The following is a 14,863-nucleotide window of genomic DNA, read 5'->3' as shown; positions in this document are numbered from 1 at the left end:
GCTTGCCTACCATACATAAAGCCCTGGTTTCAATTCCTCAGCACACATAAAAAGGAAAAAGCTGAAAGTGGTGCTGTTGCTCAAGTGGTAAAGTGCTGGCCTTGAGCAAAAGATGCTCAGGGACAGTGCCCAGGCCCTGAGTTCAAGACCCAGGACTGGCCAAAAAGAAATCATGTACAGGCTGAGAATGTGGCTTAGTGGTAGAGTGCTTGCCTAGCATGCATGAGGCCCTTGGTTTAATTCCTTGGTACCACATAAACAAAAAATAAAATAAACAAAAAAATTAGTGTACAAATTAAGAGGCACTGCAAATGCAAAACCACACTGAAGCTAGGAGCTGAAATCAGGAGGATGAGATCTGAGGATTGTGGTTTGAAGCCAACCCAGGGAGAAAAGTCTGTGAGACTCTAATCTCTGATTTACCACTATAAAGCTGAAAGTGGAACTGTGGTTCAAATGATAGAGTGCCGGTTGGTTATGAGACCAAAAACAACACAAACAAACAAACAAAAACCACACAGAACACCTAGCAAGAGCCTCAAAATCTCCCCCAAACTCCTCCAAAAACAAAGGAGCAAAACCCCCACTGATTTCAAAGTTTGCAGAAGTGGAGGCTTTTAGAGGCCCGGGGCTCCCCAGCCAGCCAGCAGTAAGCCATTCTGCTGAATTCAGGGGCCAGGGCCAGGGCCAGCGGTCACCACCGTCTTACTTCCAGATGTCAGAAGAGCCTGGCCTGGAAGCCCTCGCCTGGGTCCTGTCCTGACGTGCCCTGGCCTCTTTACCGCCGGGCAGTGCACTCACTGGGTCTGGCTGTGGCCAGATGTGCCGGCTTTGGTGCTGGCCGCCTGTAACGAGGTCCAGATGTGTAGCCTGGCCTGGTCCAGCAGCAGCAGCTACCAAAGAAGAGGGAGGCCCTGGGAGGGAGCAGGAGGACCGCAGCTGGCCCAGGCCGGGAGGCGTGCACTGGGAAGGGCTCCTGCTGGATCTGGAACTGGGGACCAGGACCGCTCTGCCTAAACGAGGGCCTGGCAGAGAGGGCTACTCTGGCTGCTCTAGGCCCTTTCAGTGGGGGGGAGTAGGAGATGGGGGATGACCAGGGGCTTTGCCCCAGTACTGAGGCCTTTAGCTTCTTGTCCTCTCTCTCTCTCTCTCCTCTCTCTCTCTCTTTTATTTCGCTAATTAGAAAAGTTATATACAATGATAAAAAACCATTTCGGACACCCAAATAAGTTCAAAGATAAAACAAAATAAAGGGCTGGGAATGTGGCTTAGTGGTAGAGTGCTTGCCTAGCATACTTGAAACCCTGGGTACCGATTCCTCGGTACCACATAAACAGAAAAGGCCAGAAGTGGTACTGTGGCTCAGGTGGGTAGAGTGCTAGCTTTGAGCAACAGACAGTTCCCAGGCCCTGAGTTCAAGCCCCAGGACTGGAAAAAACAAAAACAAAAACAAAAAAACTAAACCTGTAGTCCTAGCTACTCAAGCGTCTGGAAAGTGAGGATCTTAGTCCAAAGAAGCCAGGCAGCAAAATCCAAGACTCTTATCTCCAATTAACTAGTCAAAAGCCAGAGCCAGAGGTAGAGGTAGAGGTATAGCTCAGGTGGTAGAGTACCAGCAGTGAGTGAAAAGCTAACCAAGAGAATGAGGCCCTGAGTTCAAATCCCAGTAGTAGCACATGCATGCATGCACACATTTTTGGTTTTGTTTTTTCCTTCAGAGACAGGATCTTGGTATATAGTACATACTACCCTTGAATTTACTATGTAGTCCAAGCTGGTCTTGAACTTGATCTGACTGCTGGGATTAAAGACAGGCATCACACCACACATAGCCTTAGAAGCTGTTTTTAAATCTCAAGTCTGAAGCCCCCTGGCTTCCTATGGTAGGGAAGTGGGGCTTCCCAGCTACTACAGAAAGGGGCATCCAGTAGGACAGGGATGGGGGTCTTCTAGTCTTCATGAGTTCCCAGTAGGCTTTGAAGGTTGTAGTAAAAAGCAACTTTTCTTGGGAATAACTTGATCTGTAACTGTAATAAACATCTATTATCTTCCACAGAACCCCCGGAGCCAAGAGTGAAACCACAATTGGGCCACTTTCACTAACCTGGTGCCTAATCTGCCCATCAGAGGTGTCCAAGCCCCAGGGTGCTGGCACTTAGGTGGGAGTGAGGGGCCTGAATGCGGGCTCCCTAACTGGGAGCAGCCTCAGGGCAGAGTTCACATCTGCGCTTTTCTTCCTTTGTCTTCCTCTGTAGGATTTCCTCTGGTCCCTAGGCCATCTTTGGGAGGTAGAGAGTGTGGACAGAAGTTTATTGTATGGGCAAGGAGACAGTTTGCACAGGAAGCCTGCCCAAGGTCACCAGGAAAGTGGTGGGAGGAGTTATACCCAGGGACACCACTCCACATGCTGTAGCCTAAAGAGATGCGCCAATGGCTAGATGCTGGTAGCTCACACCTATAATCCCAGCTACTCAGAAGACTGAGATTTAAGGATCAAGGTTCAAAGCCAGCAAGGGCAGACAAATCCTTGAGACTTTTTTTTTTTTTTTTTGCCAGTCTGGGGTCTTGAACTCAGGGTCTAGGTGCTGTCCCTGATCCTCTTTTGTGCTCAAGGCTAGCACTCTATCACTTGAGCCACTGTGCTACTTCTGGCTTTTTCTGAGTAGTTTATTGGAGAGAAGAGTCTCACAGACTTTACTGCCTGGGCTAGCTTCAAACCATGGTCCTCAGATCTCAGCCTCCTGAATAGTGAGCCACTGGCATCTGGCTCCTGAGACTCTTATCTCCAATTAACCAGCAAAAAACCTGGCTCAATGGAAATATGGTTCAAGTGGTAGAGTGCCATCATTGAGCTAAAAAGCTAAGCAAGAGCGTAAGAGCATAGTTCAAGCCTAGTATGGTCACGTGCATGCACACACACGCATGCGTGCGCACACACACACACACACACACACACACACACACACACACACACACACACACACACTTGCACACAAAATAGGGATCCCAGAAAAAAGCCCAAATACGCAGACACACATCAAAGCTGCTCTTCAGCCAAGAGTTCAAGGTCACCGCTTAGCACACACTGCAGTAGGTGGCTGATCTCTGCAATTTTCCTCTGCGGGGAAGGCTCAGCTACGTTTGCCTCCCACGGAGCCCAAGGCTTGGCCGGAACTCACAGATCTGTTATCCTTACCCCAATTTCCAAATCCCCCGACCTCTAAATGCCATGGGCTAGATAAAAGGAGTCTTATCATGGCTCACTTGGCGGCAAGAACCCGACCTGAGGTGAACTCTTGTGGCAGGAGAAGGTACCTCAAGTAAGGTGAAGCTATTTACAGACATTCCCTTATACCACCGAGGGAGCGAATATTCATAGACTTTGCTCAGAAATATTTATGTGTTTACCTGGTGCCTCCCAGAACCCGCCTGGTGTTTTATAATCCGCAGTGGGCTCACCAATGGTGCCTTTCAAAACCATGAGAAAGTCTGAAGTCTGAAATCTCTCTGGCCCCAAGGGTTTGGGGTAAAGGATTAAGGATCTGTACTTATGAAATTTCTCCTAAAAGAGCTCACTGGCATAGGTCGGGTGCTTGTGGATCACGCTTATAGTCCTAGCTACTCAGGAGGCTGAGATCTGAGCCAACCAGGACAGAAAAGTTCATGAGACTCTTCTCCAATTAACTAAAAAAAAAAAAAAAAAGCCAGAAGTGGAGGTATGCCAGCAGTGGTAGAGTGGGTGTCTAGGGCCAAATAGCTCAAGGACAGTGCCTGCGGCCCTGAGTTCAATCCAGGCCAACTACCAGCATAAGAGGGTGGAGAAGAGCAGGCAAATTCTGGTGGTAGTGGTCAGAGAAGAAAGTACCCTGAGGGGGGGAGGAAAATTTGCAAGATCTTAGATTCCCTAATAGAATGGGGTAGAGATTACTTGAGTCTGGGCCTAGGTACTAACTAATCAAGCTCGACCTTGAAGATTTGTGCACTTCACTGTAAGTCTGTTCTACCTCAAAAGTAAAATGTATGGGAATATGTTATCTCAAATTAGGAGATCAGAAGCTTGGCACGCTAACATACCACTTGGTAATATCTTTGAACTTCCCAACAAAGCTTGAATTAAAATCATCTTAATATAGGTTTGGCTTTTCTTTAATCCTCAGAAAGGAGTTTAACACAAAGTCAAATGTAGTCAACATTTCAAAAACAAAACAAAAAAAAACCCTACTTTAATTTCAAAAAGAATTTCAAGCTGGACACTGGTGGCTCACGCCTGTCAGCTGCTCTGGAGGCTGAGATCTGAGGATCGCGGTTCAAAGCCAGCCCAGGCAGGAAAGGCTGTGCGACTCTTATCTCCAATAAACCACCAGAAAAACTGCAAGTGGTGCTGTGGCTCAAGTGGTAGAGTGCTAGCCTTGAGCTGAAGAGCTAAGGGACAGCGCCCAAGCCCAGAGTTCAGCCCCCACGACCGAAGGGGGAAAAAAAACCACATCAAAACTATAGGAAGAGGCCTGGGTCCTTCACGGAGAGTCAACACTCAGGACACCAACAGCAGGGCACTAGGAAGCATAGTTAGCTCCCAGCCTGCCACCTCTACCATGTAACTCAAGACATCCCAGCCTCGTGGGAGGGACCAATCCAGTGCTTGGAGACATACCAGTCTCAACAGAGGGACCAATCCAGGGGCTTGAGATATTCTGGGTGGGTGGGGGTGGGAATAATCCAGACCTGGCACCCACCCAGGATGCTGTTCCTCAGAACTTCCACCCAGCCATTATTGTCCTTTAATTGCAGCTGATTAGCTGGAATTTGGAATTTGTCTCTGAGCCCAGAAGGGCACTGGACTCCCGGATTAAACAGGTCTGATAACAATGCTTTGCAGCAAGGGTGGAGGGGGCCTCCTCCCTCCCCTACTGTTTCTCCACATCTGATTGCTCAGCCTTTACTTTTGACCTGCAGTTCCATGACTGCCCATCCCCACTGTCCCTCCCGGTCCTATCTGGGCCTCCAAGTTTGTCCCAGTGGGGCCTCCATCCTCCACAGTTCTACTCCTGACCCCTCCATCTGCGAGAAGACAGCTCCAGTGCCTTAGGCTGTCCTCAAATGTAAGGAACTGACCGAGAATAAACAGTTTACGGGGATTACCCCTCATCTTTCTAGACTCTAGAAACCTAGGATCCAGAGCAAATCAAGAATCTAGATAAGCCAGGTGCCTTTGGCTCATGCCTGTAATCTTAGCTACTTTGGAGGCTGAGATCTAGGATCACAGTTCAAAGCCAGCCTGGGCAGGAAATTCCTTGAGACTCCTTTCTCCAATAAACCAACCAGAAAGCTGGAAGTAGCACTGAGGCTCAAGTGGTAGAGCGCTAGCCTTGAGCTGAAGAGCTGAGGGACAGTGCCCAGACCCAGAGTTCAAGCCCATGACCGAGAAAAAACAACAACCAAAAAGAATCAATCTAGAGTGACTCGAGACAATCCGCCAGAACTCTGCTGCCTCAGCTCTGATAGCCCTTGCTGCTTATGGTTACCCAGCCCTTGACATGGGCCTAAGTGCAAATGAGAAGAGAGTTTTCCATTAAAAAAGTGGGCTGAGAAGGTGGCTCAGTGGTAGAGTGCTTGCCTTGCATGCATGAGGCCCTGGGTTCAATTCTTCAGCACTACATAAACAGAAAAAGCCAGAAGTGGCACTGTGGCTCAAATGGTAGAGTGCTAGCCTTGAGCTGAAGAGCTGAGGGAAAATGCCCAGGCCCAGAGTTCAGGCCCCACAACTGATAAAAAAAAAAAAAAAAAAAGTTATTAACCGGGCACCGGTGGCTCATGCCTGTAATCCTAACTACTCAGGAGGCTGAGATCTGAGGATCACTGTTCAAAGTCAGCCTGGGCAGAAAAGTCCCTGAGACTCTTATCTCCAATAAACCATTAGAAACCTGGAAGTGGTGCTGTGGCTCAAGTGGTAGAGTCTAACCTTGAGCTGAAGAGCTGAAGGACAGCGCCCAGGCCCAGAGTTCAGGCCCCACGACTGACCAAAAAAAAAAGTTATTCCGGGCGCTGGTGGCTCACGCCTGTAATCCTAGCTACTCAGGAGGCTGAGATCTGAGGATCGAGGTTCAAAGCCAGCCCGGGCAGGAGAGACCGTGAGACTCCTATCTCCAATAAACCATCAGAAAACCAGAAGTGGCGCTGTAGCTCAAGTGGTAGAGCGCTCGCCTTGAGCTGAAGAGCTGAGGGACAGCGCCCAGGCCCAGAGTTCAAGCCCCAAGACCGACAAAAAAAAAAAAAGTTATTTTTTGTGCCAATACTGGGTCTTGAACTCAGAGCCATTCAAGACTGGCACTTTTCTTCTTGAGTTATACCTCCATTTCCAGCTTTTTGGTAGTTACCTGGAGATAAGAGTTTCATGGAGGGGCTGGGAAGGTGGCTCAGTGGTAGAGCACTTGCCTTGCATGCTCGAGGTCCTGGGTTCGATTCCTCAGAACCACATAAGTAAAAAGCTGGAAGTGGCGCTCTGGCTCAAGTGGTAGAGCACTAGCCTTGAGCTGAAGAGCTGAGGGACAGCGCCCAGACCCAGAGTTCAGGCCCCATGACAGGACCCCTCCCCCCCCAAAAAAGAGTCTCATGGACTTTTCTATCCCTTGTGACTTTGAACTGTTATCCTTAGCTCTCAGCCTCCTTGGTAGCTAGGATTACAGGTGTGGGCCACTGACAGCCAGCTTTAAAAAAGGTGTTAGCTAGCATCTCTCTGAATAGGCAGGGTCATTGGAGAGGGAGAGAGCTAATGATGGGAACCTGACACTTCTTCACCCAGCCTGGGGCCAGCATCTCAGGAAAGACTACTACTACTGTCTGACAAGGATTCTCTCCCATCATCTCGTAGGCTAGCTAAGGAGATCTGGGTGCCTCACCCTAGAAGCTCAGTCCTTTTAAGCAGGAGACTAAAGCTTGAGCCCAAGGAGTGGCTCGGTGAGAATCTCACACCCAGTTTCTCAACTAGGACCTGGGGGCTCAGCTGCCCCCGCGCTCAGCTCAGCTTTCTCTCCTGTCACCGCTCTTGCTGACAAGTTGAACTTGTCTCCCCACCTCACTGTCCTCAGTCCCCTCCCAGACCTTCTCCACTGCTAACTGAGCCGGGGCTCCCTGCTTCTTCAAAAACATAGTAAAAAGCCGGGTGCTGGTGGCTCACGCCTGTCATCCTACCTACTCAAGAGGCTGAGAGCTGAGGATCGCAGTTCAAAGCCAGCCTGCGCAGGAAAGTCTATGAGACTCTTTTTTTTTTTTGGTCCGGTTGTGGGGCCTGAACTCTGGGCCTGGGCGCTGTCCCTCAGCTCTTCAGCTCAAGGCTAGCACTCTACCACTTGAGCCACAGCGCCACTTCCGGCTTTTTTCTTTTTTTGCTTATGTGGTGCTGAGGAATCGAACCCAGGGCCTCAGGCACGCAAGGCAAGCACTCTACCACTGAGCCACCCTCCCAGCCCAAAGATTATACTCTTTTTTTTTTTCCTTCCGGTCGTGGGGCCTGAACTCTGGGCCTGGGCGCTGTCCCTCAGCTCTTCAGCTCAAGGCGAGCACTCTACCACTTGAGCCACAGCGCCACTTCCGGCTTTTTTCATTTTGCTTATGTGGTGCTAAGGAATCGAACCCAGGGCCTCAGGCATGCAAGCCAAGCGCTCTACCACTGAGCCATCTTCCCAGCCCCTATGAGACTCTTATCTCCAATAAAACACCAGAGAACCGGAAGTGGTGCTGTGGCTCAAATGGTAGCATGCTGGCCTTGAGCTGAATCACTCAGGGACAGGGCCCAGGCCCAGAGTTCAAACCCACAACCCACAAAACAAAACAAACAAAAACAAAAACCACATAGGAAAATAGAAAAGGAGACTTTTTTACTTTTTTTTTGCTGATCCTGGGGCTTGAACTCTCAGGACCTTCACTCTGTCCTTGAGCTTCTTTTTGCTCATGCTTAGAGCTCTATGACTTGAGCCACAGCACTACTTCTGGCTTTTTGCTGGTTAACTGAAGATAAGAGTCTCATGTAAGCCGGGTGCTGGTGGCTCACGCCTGTAATCCTAGCTACTCAGGAGGCTGAGATCTGAGGATCGAGGTTCAAAGCCAGCCCGGGCAGGAGAGACCGTGAGACTCCTATCTCCAATCAACCACCAGAAACCGGGAAGTGGCGCTGTAGCTCAAGTGGTAGAGCGCTCGCCTTGGAGCTGAAGAGCTGAGGGACAGCGCTCAGGCCCAGAGTTCAAGCCCCACGACCGACAAAAAAAAAAAAAAAAAAAAAAGAGTCTCATGTACTTTCCTGCCCCAGTTGGCTTTGAACCACAATCCTCAGATCTCAACTCTTGAGTAGCTAGCTCAAGGCAAGGGCGCTACCACTGAGCCACACCCCCAGCCCTTCTCCACTTGTCATCTCCTGCCACACTCCTTAATATCTATGTGAGCCAGCACATCGGCTGTCACTCTTTATGATGTACAGCTAGACCCGGTGCTCTTGAACCAAGCTCCTTTTAAGTGTTTACACAGGAAATCCCTACAAAGGCATTCAGCTCTGCTCATCAAATACAGTGACATTATGAAAGGTGTGGCACACACAGAATAACGATTTAAAAATACAGCGACAGGCCAAGCACCATAGCTCATGCCTGTAATCCCAGCTACTCAGGAAGCTGAGACATGAAGATGATGACTTGAAGCCAGCCCATACCGAAAAGTCAGTGAAACTCTTATCCTCAATTCACCAGCAAAAAGCCAGAAGTGTGACTCAAGTGGTAGAGTGCCAGTCTTCAGCAAAAAACAAACAAACAAACAAAGCCAAGGGAGAGCTTGAGAACCCGTACTGGCAGGCCACCCAGTCTGATGGCCTGAACCTCAGGAAGCATAGCAAAGCTCTTTCTGCAAATGAAACCAGGCAGGGTTTGGCACAGCATCTCTGGGTGTGAAAGCAAGCCAGGTCTTACATCCAGGTGTGTTTAGGCCAGCTGCTCTGGCAGACATCCCATGGCCTCCGGCAGAGGCCTCTGACCTGGGAACCTAGAAGTCAAGCTGCTAACTCCCCCATAGACCCCCACTGCCCCAGGGGACAGGGTAGTTTTTCAGGCCACACATGTGGGTTTCCCTGGCAAGGCATTTTCTGGCTGAGAAAATCCTCCTCTTGGCTCCAGCCAGCAGGCACAACCCTGTCAGAGGGCACACACTGGGCTGGAGCGGGGCGGGGGGTTGGGGTGGATGGGGGGGTGATGAGGGGCTTGTGCCAGGACAGGTTACCCCCCACACACACACACACATGCCTTGTCCCCTTCAGACAGCGGCCTGGGCCAAAACTACATGCATACGCAGTCATATTTTCAAGATGAGAAATTGCATCTCTAAAAAATGCTTTCCACCATGGGCTGGGAATGTGGCTTAATGACAGAGTGCTCGCCTAGCATGCACTGAAGCCCTGGGTTCGATTCCTCAGTACAACATAAACAGAAAAGGCCAGAAGTGGTGCTGTGGCTCAAGTGGTAGAGTGCTTTCTCAGGATCAGTGCTCAGGCCCTGAGTTCAAGCCTCAGGACTGGCAAAAGAAAAAAAATAGTCTCATGGACTTTCCTGCCCGGGCTGGCTTTGAACCGTGATCCTTGGATCTCAGCTTCCTCAGTAGCTAGAATTACAGGTGTGAGCAACGGGCACCAGGTCTCAGGGAACTTCTTGAAAATAACCACTGATGCTTCCCGAGTGCTTGATTCCCCCTGGTCCTGTTCCGCAGACCAAAGCCCTTCACTGAGTCTCACAATAGCTTCATGAATTACCCCAATTGAAGGGCAATAGCTGAGGGCATTGGGGGCACATCAGCACTAACCTTACCCACGGCCACACTTGCTGACGACTCCCACCTGGACGACAGCCACCTGTTGCGTGCACATGCGCTGGACCACAGCATCCCCGCTCGAAACCGTATACGCATGCGCGCTAGCTTCCATTGGCTATTCAGCACACGCATGCGCACTAGCTCCCAAGGCATACCTTCATGTTGTGTCACTTTGCAGTGACTTTTGAAGTGTTTTCTACGCCTGTGTTGAGTGAGTGAAGAGGGATGGGGATGGTGCCCATCTGGGGAACAAAACAAAACACCACCCTGGCTCCCAAGAAGTTGACCGTAGGTATAAGCAGATGTCAGAATTCATCCCTTGGTGCAATGTCTCAAAGTTTCTAGAACTTTCTCATTATCTCATCTAATCTTGACAATCCTGTCAAGTAAGTCTCAGGATCTGGGGTCTATGATGAGGAAATCGAAGTTCTCCAGGTCCCTGGGGCTGCCCCCCCCCCCCAGCACTGAGCCCTAGGGAGAGCCGCAGCTTGACCTCAGTCCCGTGACACCCCAGGCCAAAGGGAAATGACACAGTCCTAGCCAGCCCAGCCCAGTGGCTTGCAGCCCTCTCCAGCGGCAGGATTCCTGCTTCCCTCAGAAAATGGTTGCAAATCTGCAAATAAGAAGAGCTGGGCTTTAGAGGCTCATGCAAGTAATCCCAGCTACTCAGGAGGCTGAGATCTGAAGATCTCAGTTTAAAGCCAGTAAGGTCTGTGAGACTCTTAACTCCAGTAAAGCAGCCAAAAGCCAAAAGTGGAGCTATTGTTCAAGTGGGAGAACACTAGCCTTAAGCAAAAAAAAAAAAAAAAAAAAAAGGCTCAGGCTCTGAGTTCAAGTTCTGTGAATGCATGTGTCTCCCCCCCTCACCTCTCACACACACACCATTATTTGGGGATTGAGTAACTGGGTAAATTCTATGTGACAAGAAAGGGGGAGAGGACCAAAGCACAAATGAACAGTACAGTCCGACAGTCACGCACCAGACATTGCTTAGACAGTTGGCAGACAATATTTGGAGTGCAAATAGACATAGTAAGTTGCTGCAATAACTTTGCGTCTACAGGTAGGTGACAGCCGGTGGACACCACACTGGCGGAGTTCAGAGACATCGCCCAAGTCTGTCAACTTGAGCTTGGGCACCAGTGAGAAAGAGCTCGCAAATCCCTTGGGTTCCAGGAAAAATACTTTGGAGGAGAGGAGGCTGACGGAGGAGCCAGGCCTGTGGGGAGACTCAGGAGCAAGTGGATACATTGCTTTGGTGGGAATGGTAGATTATGAATGCCCAACAGCTGTTTGGACAGTTGAAATAATAAGGCAACTAGAGAGGGAAGAGTGGTTTAAAGGAGAAAGAACAAAGACCATCATTCTTTCTTCCTCTACCTCTTCCTCCTCTTTTCTCTTCTGTCTGGTGTAGGTACTAAGGCTTGAAATCAGGGCCTGGGCACTGTCTCTTAGCTTTTTTACTCAAAGCTGGAGCTCCGCTACCTGAACCATAGCTCCACTTCTAGCTTTTAGCTGGTTCATTGGAGGGAAGAGTCCCATGTTGTTTTTGGTCCAAGCTAGCATTCAACTCTGATCCTCACATCTCAATTTCCTGAGTAGGGAGGATTACAGGCATGAGCCACTTGTCCCCAGCTTCACCATTGATGACTTCATGAACTTTTCTCCAGTGCCTTGGGGCTTAGATGTGTTTCATAATTCAGTCTTTTGGATTTGAAAAAACAACAAAAACACTTCTGTTTTATGGTAATGGGGCTGGAACTCAGGGCCTCTTGTTTGCTAGGCAGGTGATCTACCACTTGAGCCACATCTGCAGCCTTTTTTCTTTTTTTGGCCAGTCCTGGGCTTGAATTTAGAGCCTAAGCACTGTCCCTGAGCTGTTTTTGCTCAAGGTTAGCACTCTACCTCGTGAGCTACAGCTCCACTTCCGGGTTTTTCTGTCTCTGTGGTACTGAGGAACAAACCCAGGGCTTCGCGCATATGCTAGGCAAGCGCTCTACCACTGGGTCACCTTCCTTTCCCCTCCACCCATTTTTTTATTTTTTTAGAGTCTCAGTTTTCCTCAGGATTGGCCTGGACTGTCATCCTCCTTATAGCCTCCCTTGAAGCTGAGATCATAGATATGACCATCATGCTTTGCTTATTGCTAAAGATGGAGTCTCTAACTTTTTTACCTGAACTGGCCTAGAACTGTAGTCTTCTCAAGTAGTTGGGATTATAGACTTGAGTCACTGTACCTGGCAATATATATTTTTTTTGGGGGGGGGGAGGAGTGGCCCTAAGATGAACTCAGAACCTCACCCTTGCTAGGCAGGAGCTGTTTACTGTTGGGCCATCTCCCTAGTCCTAATCAAACACTTTGATTTCTAAAAGGAGTTGAGCACCAGTATTCCACCCATAATCCTAGCTACTTGGAAGGCTGAGATCTAAGAATGATGAGTTAAAGCCAGCCTGGGAACAAAACTCGGTGAGACTTTTATTTCCAATTAACCCGCAGAAAAGCCAGAAGTGGAGGTATGGCTCAAAAAGATGGAGCACTAGCCTTGAGTGGAAAAACCAAGCAAGAGTGTTCCCTTCTGTGTACTTTCTATAGATTTACCTATCTACTTTAGCCTCGCTACTCAACTGATAACTTGGGGAGTTTGTGTGTTAGCTCATTTCTGGCACATCTTAGACAATCATTCAAGGAATGAATGAAAGAAGCTCTACCTAAAAAGCTTATAATTACACCATGGATAAAGTCACCAATGTGAAAATACACAGTCTGATTCCTATCTTCTAAAAATAAAATCCTACTCGCATCAAGCTCGTGTCAAGCTGCGGGAAATGGTTTGCAAAAGTCACCTGGGTTGCGATGCCAGCCCCTGTGATAGGCAGCTGTGGGGTAAGGCTGAGGCACTGGCCAGCCCAGGCGGAGTCAGTGCAGCCAGCAGTACAGAGCTGGGCCAGGGCAGAACAATGTGAGATGAGTCACAATGGCGTGTCACCCTTGCTCAAGGTACAATGGGATGGTTGGGAAACACAGTGTCACAAGGCAGGATGAGCTCAGCGCCGGCCTCTTGGTGGGGTTTGTGAGGATAGAGAGAGAAAAGGACCGCAAGAATGCTGAGGCTGAGAAGGGGATCCAAGGCCAGAGCCAGAGCCTCTCCAGGCTCGTGTTCCTTCCTGCCTGCCTTAGAACCCCAGGATTCCAGATGGCTTCTGGACTCCCCAGCTGAGCCCCCCTAGAGCAGGAGCAAGTCCAAGTGTGTTTCTGATCACTTTTTTTGGGGGGGGGTGGCTTGAACTCAGGGCCTGGGCACTATCCCTGAGCTTCTTTAGCTCAAGGCTAGCACTCTGCCACGTGAGCCACAGCACCACCTCTGGCCTTTTCTGTTTATGTGGTACTGAGGAATCAAAACAGGGTTTCATGCATGTTAGGCAAGCACAAAGCCACATTCCCAGCTCTCTGATCACTATTTAAATTATTAGACAAATGGCTGATGCTCAGCACCATACACACACACACACACACACACACGCACACGCACACGCACACACACACACACCATTGGAGTTTGAACTCAGGGCTTTGAGATTGCTAAGTAGGTGCTCTACCACCACTTGAGCCTCAACTCCAGCCTTTCTTTCTTTGCTTATATTTTTCCTGGTCTTGAGTTTATGCCTAGACCATGATCTCCCTATTAATGCATCTCTAGGCTCGTTCCACCACAACTAGCTGGTTTGTTGAAATAGGGGCTTGCTAAATTTGCCCCACTGGCCTCAAACCAAGATCCTCTTGATTTCTACTTCCTAAATAGCTGAGATTACCGGTGTGAGCCAATGTGTGCGGCTCAGATCTGGGTTTCTGATATTTTATTATTAGACAAATAGCTAATCTTCAGCAACAACACCAAAAAAAAGCTGGTGGCTCATGCCTATCGTCCTACTCAAAGGGCTGTCATCTGAGGATCGCGGTTCAAAGCCAGCCCAGGCAGGAAAGTCCAAGAGACTCTTATCTCCAATTAACTCCCCCAAAAAGCTTGAAGTGGGTGGAGTTATGACTCAAATGGTAGAGCATCACAGCCTTGAGCAGAAAAGACTTCGAGACAGAGCCCAGGCCCTAGGTTCAAGCCCCAAGGCCAGCACAAAAATAAAGCAAAAGAAATAGACAAGTAGCTTGCTTCTCTCTTTCTGGACCCCAAGAAGAAGAGATACAGGAAACAAGAAGAAGAAGAAAAAATCAAGAAAATAAAAAGAGCCAGGGACTGGGAATATGGCTCAGTGGTAGAGCGCTTGCCTTGCATGCATGAGGCCCTGCATTCGATTCCTCAGTACCACATAAGCAGAAAAAGTTGAAGAGCTGAGGGACAGTGCCCAGACCTAGAGTTCAAGCCCCACAATGGACAAAAAACAAAACAAAACAAAACAAAAAAAAAAACCAGGGGCTGGGAAGGTGGCTCAGTGTTAGAGCACTTACCTTGCATGCCTGAGGCCCTGGGTTCGATTCCTCAGCTCCATATAAACAGAAAGAAAAAAGCCGGAAGTGGCATTGTGGCTCAAGTGGTAGAGCACTAGCCTTGGGCTGAAGAGCTGAGGGACAGCACCCAGGCCCAGAGTTCAGGCCCCACAACTGGACCCCCAAAAAAAAAAAGCCAGAGAAAAAGTAATCTATAATCACATTAACCCTCCCCTCCCTACCCCACCCCCAACCCCTAGGTATTTTATCATATACCTGCCCATTCTTCCATTACCAATCCAATTTTCCTTTTCAAACATGGTCTTACCATGTAACATAGGCTGGCCTTAAACTTCAAGATCCTCCTGCCTCCACTTCCTGAAAACTGAGATTAGATATGAACCACCAAGCCCAGCTCTACCTAAATTTCTATTCATACCCACCCACCCCATTATCTACCACCCCACCTATCCACTCACCCACCCGCTCATCCCTCTCTCCATCTGTGTGGAAGTTCCTACTTGCAAACAATAGGCTTCCCTCTCATAGAAAAGGAATGCATGAGAGAGTTAAAGAGGCTCA

This window comes from Dipodomys merriami, unplaced genomic scaffold, assembly GCF_024711535.1.
Source record: "Dipodomys merriami isolate MVZ:Mamm:240054 unplaced genomic scaffold, mDipMer1.0.p SCAF_16, whole genome shotgun sequence".
NCBI classification, from domain to species: Eukaryota; Metazoa; Chordata; class Mammalia; order Rodentia; family Heteromyidae; genus Dipodomys; species Dipodomys merriami.
The sequence above is the reverse complement of the archived record's forward strand: the minus strand, read 5'-3'. Positions refer to the sequence as shown.